The sequence below is a fragment of the Lampris incognitus genome, chromosome 6 (assembly GCF_029633865.1).
Source record: "Lampris incognitus isolate fLamInc1 chromosome 6, fLamInc1.hap2, whole genome shotgun sequence".
NCBI lineage: Eukaryota > Metazoa > Chordata > Actinopteri > Lampriformes > Lampridae > Lampris > Lampris incognitus.
The window spans coordinates 51,280,051-51,296,391 of record NC_079216.1 but is presented as its reverse complement, the minus strand read 5'-3'; the positions used below and the strand labels follow the sequence as shown (position 1 = coordinate 51,296,391).

At 44.9% G+C, this 16,341-nt stretch overlaps 1 pseudogene; it reads right to left on the bottom strand.

Annotated features, from left to right (window-relative positions):
- Nucleotides 1–6,621: 6,621 nt before the first annotated feature.
- Nucleotides 6,622–8,472, bottom strand: LOC130114571 (histone-lysine N-methyltransferase SETD1B-A-like; annotated as a pseudogene).
- Between the last annotated feature and the right edge of the window lie 7,869 nt (nucleotides 8,473–16,341).

Here is a 16,341-nt window from a genome sequence, read left to right as displayed (position 1 = left end):
GTCCAGAATAACACCAAGGTTGTGGACTTCTGGGGATGGGCAGATGGAGAAGCCATCCATGTCAAGGAGAAGATTGCCAACCTTTCGGAGCAATGCTTTGGAAACCACAACCATGAGCTCAGTCTTTTTGGTATTTCACTTGAGTAGGTTTGATGACATCCAGATTTTTATTTGGAGGGGGCAGTTAACAAGGGATTGTGGGGGGCGGGGGGTGAGAGGATGGTCTAGTGCCGAGATAAAGCTGCGTGTCAGCATTGCTATAACTACGGTATGTCTATGAAACTCCGCTGTGGTACCTGCAAGCTTCTCCACCATGGCAAGGTGGCAATCCAGGAGAAACCAGATCATATACTCCCCTGGTTTCCCTGTCAGATTATCTTGTCTTGTGTGTACAGCAAAGCTATCCAGCATTCTCTAGCCTAAGTTCTACCTGGTCACCAAGTTTGAAATGTTTTGCCTGTTCCTGGACTTTGTTTCTCTTCCTGCCCCTTGTTGGATCTGATTGCCTGTTTGGACTGAATACCTTGGTAATTTGAACGTGTGCTTTGACCCTGTTTTGCTTTTGTGCCTGCCCTAGACTATCAAACTTAAGTCTTCGGTATCCTTCCTGTCTGAGTCATGCGTTGGGGTTCTCTTCTGCCAGTTTCCTTGGGAAATGTGACACATGGAGCACTTATATTCCTCATTGTCCCCCGTTTTCCAAAAAAAGAAAAGAAAAGAAAAAATGTATTTGAGATTGTCACATTTTTAATAAGAATATGCATTCTGTTAACAAATTTCAAAGTCTGAATATTGAATGGTATGGTATTTGATGTATTTGCAGAATATGTTCTCTTTTGATGACTGTATGACACACAGAAGGAAATAGTAAGCATTTTGTAAGTCAGTTAAAATGATATGGATGTCATGTTTAGACTGTAAATGATGCTAGTGTAACAATTTGATTATATTTTGACGTGTCATTAGTGCAAGCGATAATATGAAACTTTACTAAAAGTTCTTCTGGATCTTCTCGCCAATGTAAATTAATGGGCAAGGCCAGCACAGCCTCTTACTGCCTCCATTTGGACCCATCTAAGTGGACGCACAGACCACACCGCAGTTTTCTGGGTCGGGAATTGTCGGACTAAACTCAGGCAGCTGTCCAAGCTGAGATGGGCCTCCAGCCTACTGATCAAGAACTGCATTAAGTCATCTTTAGTCAGCAAGGATCACCCAGACCTCAAAGCAGGTTCTCGTATCGATTACCTGCCAATATCTGGCTCAATGTCTACAAAACAAAACCTCCTGCCACGGCCTCCGCTGCACAGCCAAATTGTATTGCGTTCAAGGGCCCTCAACCTTTACGGTGCAAGGTGTACCATACATCCTTGGCTCATAACCTGACCAAACGAAGCCCACCGCTGTTATCGGACCAAACTCGCCACAGTGGCAGCAAACACAACTCTGGTTTGAATCTCATTTGGTGCTGTGTGTCAGCTTAGAACGCATCTCTGGTCTGGTCTATTTAAGTTGTCTTTGCAATAATAATAGCTCAAATGCTGCCGTTACCAACTGCTGGGGATTAATTAATCTCATGGGTGATACTTGAATCATTAGTCTCATATTCCTATTATCTCATCCATAAATTTTGTTCATTCATTTCCCCCACTGTTATTTTAAACCATTAATTTCCCTGTTTATTTTCAATGTCGTATTTTTCTTTTATTTCCATGCTTCCTTTCCAATTAATCATTTATCAGTTGTTTATTTTTACCCATACCACTCATTTAGTTAATCATGACTTGTGTATAATTGACTTGATTTAGTATTGAGCCCATTGCTGATTAGAGATCAATAAACTTCAGATTATTTGATCATACAGGCCAGAGTGAGATATAGTTATTCTCTATAAGATGGTGCCCCATGTCATTAATTCTAAATTCTAACCAATTATTAACTGAAAATTGATAATCAATTGTTAATTGATAAAACTCTTCCAAATTTATGCATTCCCAGAAGACTCTTGTCTTCAATGTGCTACAATACAAATTATTTTCTTTTTTTTTCTATTTTAAAAAAGGAAGTGAAGTGGCTGACCCTGGTGCTGGACCCTGTATCAAGAAGCCATTATGGATAGTTTAGAGTCCATCATCTTTTTACTTTGCTTGAAAGATAAAACCACTGCAGTGTTGTCAACAAGAGTCAACACAGTGGACCTATATTTCTAAGACACAATTTAGACCATCTGGATCTTAATTATTTTCTGCTTGACTATGTCATTATTTTCCCGTTTTTTTTCAGAATTTGAAGACCATACAAAATGAAAATATGCCCTGTATCTACAGACATTATGCAATGCTGAATGAAGAAATCATTGCATAGCATAAAATCATTGTATTTTGAATTAGGACACCAAGACCAAGCCAAGAACACAGGGAGCCGTAGGTAGTGAACGAAATTAAGTTTTATTTCCCCAAAACATGAAACAAGGGCAATAAAACCATGTCAGTTGAAAAACAGAATACAGACCCCTTCCAGTCATGTTTTAAGACGTATTAAATGCTCTGTTTGATATAATCAATTGTCCGATATATTTTTTCTGCAAAATATGTTCAATTATCTTGTTAAAATCCTTAAAATTACATCCAGTCCTTCTTCCAATTAAAAAAAAAAATCCAGAATCTATGAATATGCAAATTATCCCTGCCCTCAGATCAAATCTCCCCCACCCGCCTGCAGCTCCCCACCACTTGGCAAGACGTAATGTAGGAGTAATTCAACCATACATACATAAACCGGAAACTGATTCTGAAGAAGAGCAAATTCGACAGGGTCCCGTACAAATGGGGGTATCAGAATGGTAATGTATTTTATGTATCACTCTCTACAACGTTAGAAACCCAATGGTTTAAAACGTTTATTTGGGAAGGGACATTGTACATTAATCAACATTTGAAACAAATGTAAATGTACCCGAGTTAGCTGATAGGCTAGTTTCCATCGGCAGTCCCTTTGACTGATGTTGTTTGGCATCCTAGGATAATTAAATAGTACAAAAAAGTGCAAAAAAATTAAAAATAAACATACAACATAGGTAATATACAATAAAAGAACAAGAACAAACAAGAAAATATATACAGAATATACAAATAATGTCGAAAAAGAAAAAAACAATTTACAAAATTATACATATATATATATAAAGTCATTTTTTTTAAATGTACACTACTCTATTCCCATTGGACAGTTCAAATGTATCAATGTCCTAACCTAACCGTAGATTGGCCCATCCCCCTACCCTGTACCGCACGTAGAACGTAGCCAACCGTTACAGTAAATGACATTTACTGTAACCATGTAGGCAGCTGATGAGTGCACTGAGCATGGAACAGGCTTGTTCTGCCATTTAACAATGAGTGGCTGTTGCAGCTAGAAAAGCGCTATAAAAACGCAACTTGATTGATTGATTGATTGATATATTTATATAAAGCAGACATACAGCAGCTAATGTACAATACAGTTAAACAACATGTTAAAGATGTGTGCGAATAGCATCAATGTTGACATTGTTGGTTTTTAATAAGCCACTTATTTGCATTGCACTTAAATGAATAATATGATGGGGACTCTCTAATTGATTGTGGTACTGAGTTCCATTGATGTGATGCTCTAAAGGAGAAGACGGCTTGACTAAAGGCAGTTCTCCTGATTGGGATTGTGCGGTCCCCTGTAGTTGCACCTCTAGTAGCACTGTTTGTGGTAGAGTTGAAGATGATGAAGCTGGACAGAGGAGGAGGAGCTAAACCATGCATGAGCTGCTCAGTGAATTCATGCAACAGAATGGCATTCATCACATTCGGATGGCTCCTTTCCACTCAGCCTCAAATGGTTTGGCTGAACGGGCTGTGCAGAAAGTGAAGGAATGCCTGAAGCAGATGACAAGGGTCTCATAGAACACGGCTTTCACATTTCCCTTTTAAATACTGCCTCACACCACAGACTACAACTGCATGAACTCCAGCAGAGATGCTGATGGGACGTAGGCCCAAGTCAAGATTGGACCTTGGCTGAGCATTGTTTCTTCTACCACCAGCCATCAAAGGCTCTAAAAGCTAAACCTTCCACCATTTTGTGGTTGAGGTCCTTCTTCATTATGGATTTCAGCTCTTTGACAATGACTGACAGCACATCATCCACTGGGGCTTTGTTGGGGTCCTCCTTTTTATCCTTGTATCCAGGAGGTGGAACAGCAGGGTTACATGTTGGCATGCTGGGATGAGGCCAAGGGTGACTGGATCCACCTGCACTGCCAGCTGGCTTAGCACCCATGGAAAGGGGTTAGTAGGGGCCCCAAAATGGCAAATATGCACAGCCACCCATGACATAAGGATAGTATTATGTTTGAAGGATCACACCATGACTCAGTATCAGCGTCAATGCAACATTTGTTTTACTCTCCATTTCAAAAACCCCTTACAGCAGACTCAACCATTAATTCAAGAACAACCATAAAGGCATCATATACCAATTGCAGCACAATAGAACAGTGCTAACCCAAATGCAGCACTGATGACTCAGTGTGCAGACATAACACCCCCCCCCCCCAGCAGGGTTTCAAACGTAAAAAGTTGACACAAAGTCTGCTAGGTGACCAGGGCATGAATCTGTGCGAACAGGTCACGGGGAGGCATGAGGCTGAGGCTTAGCAGGCCGAGGTGAGGAGGCAGAAGGCAGGGGCAGCTGAGGCCCCGGGGCATCCTGCCATGCTGAGGGAATGGTTTTGGGTGTGTCACCAGCTATGTGTGGCGGAGATGGCTCCTTCCGGAGGCAGCTAGAGTGCCACTGAGTGCCATCATTGAGGGGATAGGTGGCTGGGCCCAGCTGACGGGTGACTTGGAGAGGAGAAGACCAGTATGAGGCCATTTTATTGTCCTGTTGGGGCCTATGGACCATGACCCAGTCTGAGGCATTGATGTCTGGCACATTGGCTCGATTTGACTGGTCAAATCGTTGCTTCATCCGCCCCTGCTGACGGGTGACTGAGGCTCTGACCCTAGAGGGAAGTGCCTGGGGTGTAGAGGGGTGGAGCCTCTCGATGGGCATGTTTAACTCCTGGCCCAGCATGAGAGAATGGAGGCAGAGAACAGGTCCAGGCCCATCAGGTTGGCCCCACGGCAGGCAACATGAAAGACAACACTGGGCACAAGCTTGATTCCATAGCGGACAGTCACTCGGAGAGAGCCGACCAGATCAATTCTAGAGTCACCATAGTTGCAGAAGGCAGGTGAGAATGCGGACAGTGGTAGTGAACTGAAATAGTGTCTGTAAGTATCAACATTCAGAAGAGATACATTGGCGCCGTTGTCCAACAGCAGAGGAATGCACTCATAGTTGAGGTTGACTGTGCATAATTTGAATGGCACTGGCCCAGGGGTCACATTGTGAATAATGGTGGATGCACACTGGGAGGCATTGGTCTCTGACCCAGCTGGGGAGGAGTGACAGACGTTAGCAAAATGATTTTGCTTACCGCAGCTATGGCATGTCCGACCACAGGCTGGACAGTTCTAGGCCCTTGAGGTATGAGACCGAGATCCACAGTTACCGCAGGGCTGTTTTGGGCGGGGCCGAGAATGCTGTCGTTGCCCCAGTTGCATGACATCCGAGGAGTCCACGTCTGCTTCCCTCTGGCTGTGAAGCATCCCGGGGGGAAGCCTTGAGTAAAGAGAGCAGTATGAGGAGGCAAGTTGACTGGGGGTGGCCACTTGCTGTGTAGGTAGCATAGCTGCACACTCTGCTGCGCTCTCCACTTGCATTGCAATGGTAATTCCTCTAGACAGCAATATATCATCTGGTTCAAGTAAAAGTGTCTCATGCACTTTAACACTGTTGGTGTGTTCAGTCAGCTGGTCGCAGATCATCTCGTGCTGCAGTGCACCAAACTTGCACGAGCTAGCCAGCCCTCACAAATTAGCTACATACTGCTGCACAGACTCACCGGGTAGTTGGTGTCGCTGATGGAATAAAAATTGCCGAAGGAGGGCACTTTGTGGAGCAGTGAAATGGGTGTTCAGAAGCCCCACAGCTGTGTCATAGTCAGTGATGGTCCCTAGCGTCCCAAGCACATGCTGACCCTCAGCTCCCAAGCAGTGCTGTAACAGAGCCTTCTTCTGCGCTGCGCTCACTTCGCTCAGCCCCGAGGCTATGAGGTAAGTTTTGGAAGGATTGTAACCAGCGAGTCCAGGGTATTGGAGGCTCGCCAGGCAATGCCAAAAAGGGGGCAAGTGGTGGAAGAGAAATATTAGCCATCTTTGTCGCCAATATTATGTTTTAAGGATCACACCATGACTCAGTATCCGCGTCAATGCAACGTTCGTTTTACTCTCCATTTCAAAAAACCCTTACAGCAGACTCAGCCAATCAATTCAAGAACAACCATGAAGGCATCACATACCAATTGCAGCACAATAGAAAAGTGCTAAACCAAATGCAGCACTGGTGACCCAGTGTGCAGACATAACAGATAGGGCCCTCTAGTTTGAACCATATGGCTTAGCATCTGGGTCTGCATCTGGAAAGACATGTAGACACTACCCCACTGTGGAAAGCAGTTTATAAGGTCAATTTGCATCATTGGCATCATGCCAGGAGGGTAAGGACCATAGGTGGCGGCATATGGGGGTGAACGCCAGGTGGGGCAGCCGGGGGGGATCCTGGAGGAGGGATGGGAATGGTTTGGGGCATGGAAGACACTACAGATTTTACAGCAGTGCCCTTAGTACAGTCTCCACTTGTGATTGGTGTTCCAGGCTTTTCATCATGTCTTCCCCTGATGACTGATGGTCCATATCAGTTTTGTCGGTGGGAGTGTGGTTTCCAAAATGACCTTCTTTGAGGTTGCTGGTATCCATCTTCTCATGGACAGGAGAGCTGATTCTCTTGAGCAGGGAGGTAGTTCCAGTGATTGACTCTTCATCATCTGAGTCTGGCAGTGGAGTTGGACTTATATCCTCTAAACCTGTACTAGACGGGGGAGAGTTGCTGCCTACAATGAGATCCGTATGTATAAGGAGAGATTGGAGATAGCTGAGAAGATGAGGATGAAATAGGACTTCCTTCCATTCGCACCTCGATGTCCGAGTCACGTTCAGCCAAGAAGGGCAGACGCTTTGTCCTTTTCTCCTTGAGGAGCATCACAATTCGGGAATCTTGGCTATTTCACTCTGAATCAAGTGTAGGGGTACCAGGTGAAGGGCAGGGCTCAGATGTTTGAGGAGGTGGAGTGGTTGGGTGGGGCTCACATTCTGGTGGGAGTTCAGGGATTGGTGGGGTCTTACATACTCTCCTTCATGCTGGATGGGATGATGGAAGGGGGGCTCGGATGGAGGAAATGTTATGAGAATAGGGGCTTTGTAGGAGAAGGCTGACAAAGTTGGATGGAGCAAGAGGAGGTCGTGTATGGGTAAAACATAACACAGAGGGTGGGGGTTCAGGTGGGGTCACCTGAAGCTGTTTGAAGGGAGCTTGGTCAGAAGTTGTACTTCTATAGGTGGTACTCTGTTACTGTGGCCTCTGTGACCTATGGTGGTAGGCATCCTGCAACTTGCCTTCCTGACTTGAAGACTCCAGATCCTTCAGCCCGACTGGGCTGGTATGCAGCCGTAGAATGCCTGCTGGAGTAGTTGGAATCTTGAGAAAATGGTGTACCTGTCTGGCATGGGGTGTGAGGGGTGCCCTGGGATTGGGGCGTGTCTTGCCTTAAGCTAGAGTATGCTGTGTCCATAGACAGAGGAGTGGGGGTGCTACTGGGGAGCACTGTTCCTCCCACAGCAGACACACTGCTCTCAGACAGCCTTTGGCTTGCCTCACATACCAACAGAACATCTGTTGGCTATGAGAAGAAACTTCTCTGGCCTCTCCCCCACCAAGAGGGAGTGTCCAGGGTGTATAGTAGTTGCCATTCGTAATGAGCTGGAAGTACTTCAGGCGATTCTCGCCTTTAGGGTCAAGCTCCACGTGGATTATGCTGCCCATGACAGACGTGTTGTGAAGAGTCTGGATGGCAACTTTGGCGGCCTTTACAGTCTCAAAAACAACTTTAGCAATCCCCAGATTTGTTCTTTGGGTTGTACAAAATTTCAACGTCTTCAATGTGCCCAAATGTTTTGCACATCTGTCAAAAAGCCTTCTCTAATGTTATCATTCAGCCTTGCAAATTTCACCTCCTTTGGGGGTATGTACCATTCGATCGATCTTAAATTTCGGGACCGGTAGATTGGTTTCCTTGTATTTCGTCCAGAGATGACCAATTCTCTGGTCTCGAATGGTATCGACTGGCGGAATTCCGGGGTTGGTCATGCTAAAAGTGTGTCCATCTCACCGATACAATTTGTGTGATCCTTTCTTCAGCGCTGGATCAATAATCAAATTGTAACTTCACCAATGGTGACTTCGCTTCTCCCATGAACCGCAAACGGGATGGCTATCCATGCTGTTCGATAAATCTGAAACAATAGAGCTACTTGAACTCTGCTTTTTGCCATGGTCTTGGTTCAATCTATTTCTTTCTACCGCCTTGGACATGATGTGGTCAAATGTTTTGTTATTTAAGAAAAAACAAAAAACAAAAATTGTTTTCGGCTCGCTAGTACGAGAACATGGTTTTGCTTGAAGACGCCCGGTTCCTCGCAAATGTTAATTGATAATGTGAGCCTTTGGCTTGACTACGTCATCAATCAGCGAATAGTGTGTTGCTAATGTTAGATCAACTTCATCCCTCTCTCCAGCTCTTGTAATGTTCACAAATACATGGGACGACTGTGTGAACAAATAACTGGGGCTTTATTTTATCACTCTCGTTCTGTAGTTCATACATCCGTCGTTGCCTCCATTTCCTCCATCCGAGCCCCCTTCCATCCTCCCATCCAGCGTGAAGGAGAGTATGTAAGACCCTCACAACCACCTCTACCAGCTGCGACTGATTTCTTGTCAAAGAGAGACTAAAGACTCCACCAATACCTGAAAGGGCATTGTATGTGTCCTGCATACATGTTCCTCCTTCCTACTTCCGTACTCACCCCATAACCCCTTGCTTCTCTTAAAGAGGTGTTCTCTTAAATTCTGAACATCACATCCCTCCAACATTCCCAAACAAAACGACAAAACATACTTGGCAAAAGGGGAATATATCAAAATAATAAAACAGTTTTCTTTGACTACAAACAGTGTCCCTTTTTTTTTTAGTACGCAACAGCAGAAATAAACAGTTTTCTGTGACTACAAACAGAGTTTTTTGTTTTGTTTTTTCTTTTCGCTTAGTATAAAGTCTTTAAGGTACTCTGGCCACTTCTGAACTACCCTCTGTGGGTAGCGAGGGATGCCAGAGGTCTCCGGGCCCGATGGTGCCATTGGGGTTGGCCTGTCCATGTTGGTGTGAGCAAACCCGCTGGGACCACCTATGGGTTCAGTCTGTTGAGGCATGGTGCTGTCATGTTCTGTAGCTAGTGAGAGGGGCACTTGCTTGAGGTGTGATGTGTTCCTTGTCACTACTTGCTGCTCACGTTATCCAGTGACCATTGTTCCTTTGACTGCAATGACTTGGAACGGATCAGGATGGAAAGGGGATTGGAACTTATTGTCTAGTCGCAGTCTTTTGACCAACATGTGGTCTCCCACTTTCAGAGCAGAGGGACGACAGAAGCGTTTGTCGTGGTGCCCTTTCATCTTCTCTTTTGCTTGTGTCTTTGGCTCTCATGAGCTCGTCCGGGACTGGGCACTGGGCACTGGTCAGTGTTGTGTGCACTTGCCTACCGAACATTGCTGTGGCAGGGGGCGTCCCAGTGGAGCAGTGCGGTGTTGTTCTGTATGCTCTCAGGAAGTGATTCAGTTCTTGTTGAGTGTTTTTGTGCTCCAGTGTTGCAATCCTGAGTGTTTTTTTTTCAGGGTCTTCATGAATCGTTCCCCTTCGCCATTTGCTTGGGGCCAGTATGGAGTTATCTTTATGTGGTGGAATCCCAGGTACGTAGCGAACCTGCTATCCGCTTCTGCCTCTTCTCTGCCGCCTGCCATCCTCAAATACCTTTTCCCTACTCTCATCTTTCCCTTGTCTCTGTCTTGCAACTGGGTTCACTAGTCTCACTCTTAACAGTCTCAGGAGAAAGACAAAGAAAAATAAACTGACCAGTCGACCAACATGTCAGCTTGTACTCGCTGTGTCCCCAGGATAAATGGATGGCACAGCATCGAGCTTCAATACACGTTTTATGACAAAACCCATCTGTTTGTGATACATTTTCAAATAGTTACTGCAAACCCGCATTTTCTCTGGAAGTTTTGCTGGGATATTACGATTTTTTTTCAAAATAAACTGCATCCATTTCTCTCGGATTTTTGGATCCTTTGGTAATAAATGAAAGCTCAGTTTTTCCTTCTGCGAATTTGTAACCAAAAACAACTTACAGCTAGCAAAATTACGGTAAATAGCCTCACCTGGCTTCTCCTCTGGCTTGCATCGCTGAAGCGGGTGCACATAATATGTAATGTACCGCCCTGTCCATTAACTGGATTGGTTCCTTAGGTTTGTGACATACAAAACCCCATCGGTGTGAATCTGTTTTTTTTTGAGTTTGTCCTTGCTACACCGCAGTTTCAAAGCAGATATGCTCAGCCATGGTGTTGACTGCTTATTTTACCCCTGGTATATCTTGTAACATTACCCTAACACCACTTGGACATGTTAACAAGGTGAACTTGATTTTCATCAGAGGGGCTCTTTAATAAAACCACGGTGAACAGAACAAACTGACCTGCCTAAATGACGCACAGGGAGGCATAAACAAAAACACACAACAAACAGACGGCAAAGACAAGTACAACAAACCAAACAAATTAACTTTCAACTTAGTACAAACAGTCCAATATCTAAACACCACAGTTATCTAGCAAGCAAGCAAGTTTATTTATATAGCACATTTCATACACAGAGAAATTCAGTGTGCTTTACACAAATAAAAACAGAAAAGGAACAACCATATAAAATATAATAAAAATAAAAACAAATAACAATCATATATAAAATATAATTAGAAGTGTACAAAGTACATACAAATACATACATCTAGATAAGTGATGAATTAAAGAAAACTTAATATTTACTAAACCAGCCATTTATCAAACTAATCAAAAAACATTCACATCCCTGTGGTGCCCAGAGGAATGGATGCTTCCAATTTGCCCCTCCCCCCCTGCTTCCAGGTGCTGTTTGAATGGGGCTGAAGCCCTCAGCCTCTGAAAGTAGACAGAATGGCAAGGTAGGTGCCTCACAGGGAAAAAATAAAACAGACGTTAGAAACATGCAAAGAAAATAAAAACTATGGCATTAAGAACACATACTTTACAAAAATGTGTGCACGTCACGTAAGAAAATAATGTACTACCGAAATTCCACAAATAAATAGTGCTATAAAAAAACAAACTGTTTTGTTATTATGACTTAAATTTGAATACTGACTGTGACGTTTTGTTGAACTAAGAAAAAATGATTGATGTTTTGGTGTGGTACTGTGGGGAAGGGATACTTATTGTGGGGCTGGGCTACAGCCCTCTCACAGCACAAAATGCAGTACTCATCAGTATGGTGCACCATTGCATGTGTCCAAACCCCTGGAGTAGATCTGGAGAACAGTGTTTTAGCAGTAGGCAGCATTTTGCTGTTCTGGATTGTGCCTACAAGCAGCAGTGAAAATCCTGTCCCCAGTGCTCAACCCTGTAATCATAAAACCAATAGAGAGCGGATACTGAAGATCATCCCTTTTCCTTTTCTGGTGATGAAAGGCCAAGGCCTCTGACACACAGGCCATCACAATCATCAGACAGAAAGCAAAGGGAAGGGATGTTGAAAAAGGATGAACCAAAAAATTAAAAGAAAAAGAAATAGCAAAGAAGAATGGAACAAGAGAGGGAAGTGACAAAAAGTGGAAAAAAATGGGTGAAAAGAAATAGAGACAAAGCAAGTGACAAAAAGATGACAAAAGAAATAAAGATAGCATACAATGAAAATGGAACAAGTCACAGAAAGGCATTCAGCCCAACAACTCATCATGACATCTTAAATGAACTTATAACCCTGTCAGTCTCTTTTCTGACTGGTTGCTGTAAAACCCATTAAACCAATCAACGCCAACATTGACCTTCAAATGTCTTGTGTTTCCAGGGGCTCATGTGGAGCACTATGATGACAGCTGATGAGAGGGTAGAGCAGAGGTAATGGCCCGCTTCTCCTGTAACAACTCTCCTAGTCTCTGCTGAATTTTAGGGAAATGGTATCGTAACCATGTTTTAGCCCAGCAGGACCCAGTGGCGCCACTGCTGGTGGTAATAGTAGCGGTTTAGCATCCCTATTTGACCTTATTTTCATGAATGGCAAACCAAAGAATTGGAAGTTTTTGTCTGAATTCTCCATTGCATGCTGTATTATCTGTTGACCAGAACCACTATACTTTACACCATAGTGTGCACTTTGAATCTGTCATACAAGCTAAATCAAATTGCCTTTTCTCTACTGACTTTCTATTTCATCTTTACACTAAAAAAGGCAAAATTGCTCCAAAATTATTATGGATAAATTAAGAAATGTGTTTTTTGTAGCGGTCACAAATACAGTTGATAGAATTTGCATCATGAAACTATTATAACACCTTGCCTCTTTAACCCATATGAAGCCCACAGTGCGCAGTTGTCCATTTATCAGCACAGTAAATGCTCTCTAGTTACTGTAGCAGTTAATTAGATTGGTCAGAAGGGAGTTGTATTGATCGGCTCAGTTAATTGGTCATTTTACTGTCCAATCCCACAGGCCCATTCACCACCACAGCTACTGTTACAGTACAGGCAGAGAGAGCGAGAGAGAGAGAGAGAGAGAGAGAGAGAGAGAGAGAGAGAGAGAGAGAGAGAGAGAGAGAGAGTGTGTGTGTGTGTGTGTGTGTGTGTGTGTGTGTGTGTGTGTGTGTGTGTGTGTGTGTGTGTGTGTGCTTCTTTGAGAGACAGAGAGAGAGAGCGAGCAGAAGAGCAGGCTAAACACAAAAACCGCAGGGCCACATAAGCAGTACTAACAATGGTGATGCATACTGAGGATTTGCATATTCTGTTTCATCCAGCTAAGATTTTGACTCTCTGTGGCCTTCTGAAATTAAATCAAAAAACCCTACTTAAAATTCAGACAAGTGGAGGACAATACTGATTGACACCTGTGACATCACCAAGAGAATTGTTTGGAGGAATTTTAAAATGAACTGAAGAATTTCTTATCTGCGAGTGTGCCTGAATGTGTCCAAAGAATATAGGGATAGATTACAATATGCACAATACTTCAAGATAAGCCCTTTCGTTTCTCTGGGCTGGGACCCACTACTACTACCACCACTACTTTCGGCTGCTCCCATTAGGGGTCAGCACAGCAGATCACCCGTTTCCATCTCTTCCTGTCCTCTACATCTTCCTCTGTCATGCCAGCCACCTGCCTGTCCTCCCTCACCACATCCATAAACCTCCTCTTTGGTCGTCCTCTTTTCCTCTTGCCCAGCAGCTCCATATTCAGCATCCTTCTCCCAATATACCCAGCATCTCTCCTCTGCACATGGTCAAACAATCTCAATCTTGCCTCTCTTGCTTTGTCTCCAAGTCGTCCAACCTGTGCTGTCTCTCTAATATACTCGTTCCTAATCCTGTCCTTCTTCGTCACTCCCAATGAAAATCTAACATCTTCAACTCTGCCACCTCCAGCTCCACCTCCTGTCTTTTCATCAGGGCCACCATCTCCAAACCATACAACTTAGCTGGTTTCACTACCATCTTGTATACCGTCCCTTTAACTCTTGCTGGTACCCTTTTGTTGAAAATCACTCCTGACACTTCTCCACCCACTCCATCCTTCCTGCACTCTCTTCTTCACCTCTCTTTCACACTGCCCGTTACTTTGAACAGTTGAAAACAAGTATTTAAACTCATCCGCCTTCATCACCTCTTCTTCTTGCATCCTCACCATTCTGCTGTCCTCCATCTCATTCACGCATATGTATTCCATCTTGCTCCTACCGACTTTCACCCATCTTCTCTTCAGTGCATATCTCCACATATCCAGGCTCTCCTCAACCTGCTCCCTACTCTCACTACAGATCACAATGTCATCTGCAAACATCATGCCTGCTTGGCAGCTCAGCAGCTGTCCAGTGTTGTTTTGCAGTGCCTTGTCCTTCTCCCCCAGTTCTGGAACACATATGCAGCACACACCAAAATGATTGGCCAAGGGTTTGCAGGGGAGGGAAGGTGTGAGTCATTTGGATGGAGGGGAGGTGGGCTGTTGAGATCTTACCTGTGACGCTCCTACCCCTGGTTGCACCTTGACAATGTCCTGAAATTTTAATCTCAGTCACACTAGCTTAGTACACAGACCCATTCACACAAACCAAACTCCAAACAACACCCACTATCAGGTTATGGTTGTCTGGGCAGGAGGGGTGTGAGTGGTTTGGGTCTGATGAGCTTGGACGACTCATACTCCCACACCCCGCCATTTTAACTCACACCCCGCCATTTTAACTCCATACATGACATGAGGATAGGATAGACAGTATGTTGGCGGGTTGCCATGGGTGGGCGGTTGGCCGGATGGGCAGCCGGGAGGGCCCCCTGCCCAGGTGGATCACTCTGTCCTTGATGCTGGGTGGTGTCCTGCCTGCTGCTTTCTGGCAGCACTGTGGTGAGTACCGCCAGGTGCTTTCCGGGGCCCCTGGGTGGAGGCTCATCATCATGATTGTGGGCATGGGTGCAATGGGTGGTGGGGGATCAAATGTTCGGCTGACCACAGGCACTGGCACGGCCCTGTCCATCCCGGGGGGGGGGGGTTACCATCAAATGCACTGGGCCAGGTGTATTCATCTAGGTAGGTGTGTGCTCAGTGTGTGTGGCAGAATGGGGTGTCTAGCCAGCGGTGATGTAGTGGGCCTCACCCCTGTGCCGGGCGTGGATGGAAATGCCACCCCCCCACCCGCCTGCTTGCTGGGTGGGTGGTCCCGGCGGTGCACTGATTTGTTGGTAATGGGGCCCAGCTCCGGCCTGGTGGTTTGTGCTTGCTGTCTGCAACTTGGGTCCCACGCCTGCGGGTGCACCTTGTGCCTGCGCTTGGGGGTTGGTGGTGAGGGTATGCCTCGGGGGTGGGGGCCCAGCTTGTGCTTTTGGGGGCTGGTTTGTGTTCCTCTGGGGTATGTGGGGCTGTTATTCTGTAGGGTCCTGGCACCCCCGGAGGCACGGCGTCTTCTGGGGTTATGGTGCTTTGGGCTCTGTCTGTTCTCTAGGTTGTGGGGTATCTGCACAACTGCAGGGCCTGTGGGTGGCTACAAAGCCTGTCTGCTGCTCGGAGGCACTTCAATAAGTCGTGAATCTCAGACAGCAGAATTTATTGGGATTCATCCCGTGCACTCAGGAGCTTCTGAGAAAAGCGGAAGATTGTGTGTGTGTGTGTGTGTGAATTAATTGTAAAGCACTTTGAGTGGCTGTTGCAGCTAGGAAAGTGCTATATAAAATGCAACCTGATTGACTGATTGACTCACAGGTGGACGCTTCACGTACACAGACACTGCGAGCATCTGCCTCACACACTCCCTCGAACACTGTCTGGATTACATCCTTCTTCTTGGTACTTTCTCCCTCCTCTTTCTTTTTTTCTTGTCTTCTTTATCACTATAACTGCTATCCTAAACTGGTATCAATAAGATCGATTTAATTATCTTTTGTTGAATACACGTGAGTGTCTGTTTCTATGTCTTATCAGACACGTTGTCATTTTTGGTTTCTTAGTTTGGTCCACTTGTGGTGATTGTCCCCCTCTTGGAGAAGTGATGCCGAATAATTGTTAAGCTGATCAGGCATGCGGTAGAGGGGGACTCGGGGCAGCTATAAATGTATAACAAAAACCCTGTGCTCTTGTCATCTCACAGATCATCCAAAGGACAGCATTATTATAAGCTGTTGTGATAATTAATGAAGATTGCCTTTGCAGGTGGAGAACCTGAACTCCATTTGCAGATTAACTGTCTAGGACACATTGGCATGCAAATTCCCTGTGCTGTATGCCAAGCATGCTGACGGCACAGGTTTGTTTTTTTTTTAAAAAGAAAAGACTGTCACCAGCTGTTTCTGCAACATGTGTTTTCAATTTCTGTGTATTTGTTATTGATTTTTATTTCTTCTGGAGGTCGCGTGAAAAATGAATGGCCCTAATGACTCTGGTGCCCATTGGACTTAAGAAATCTGCCAGACTGTGGAAAACAGAGGTTTAAGATATCCACAACCAACCTCAACACT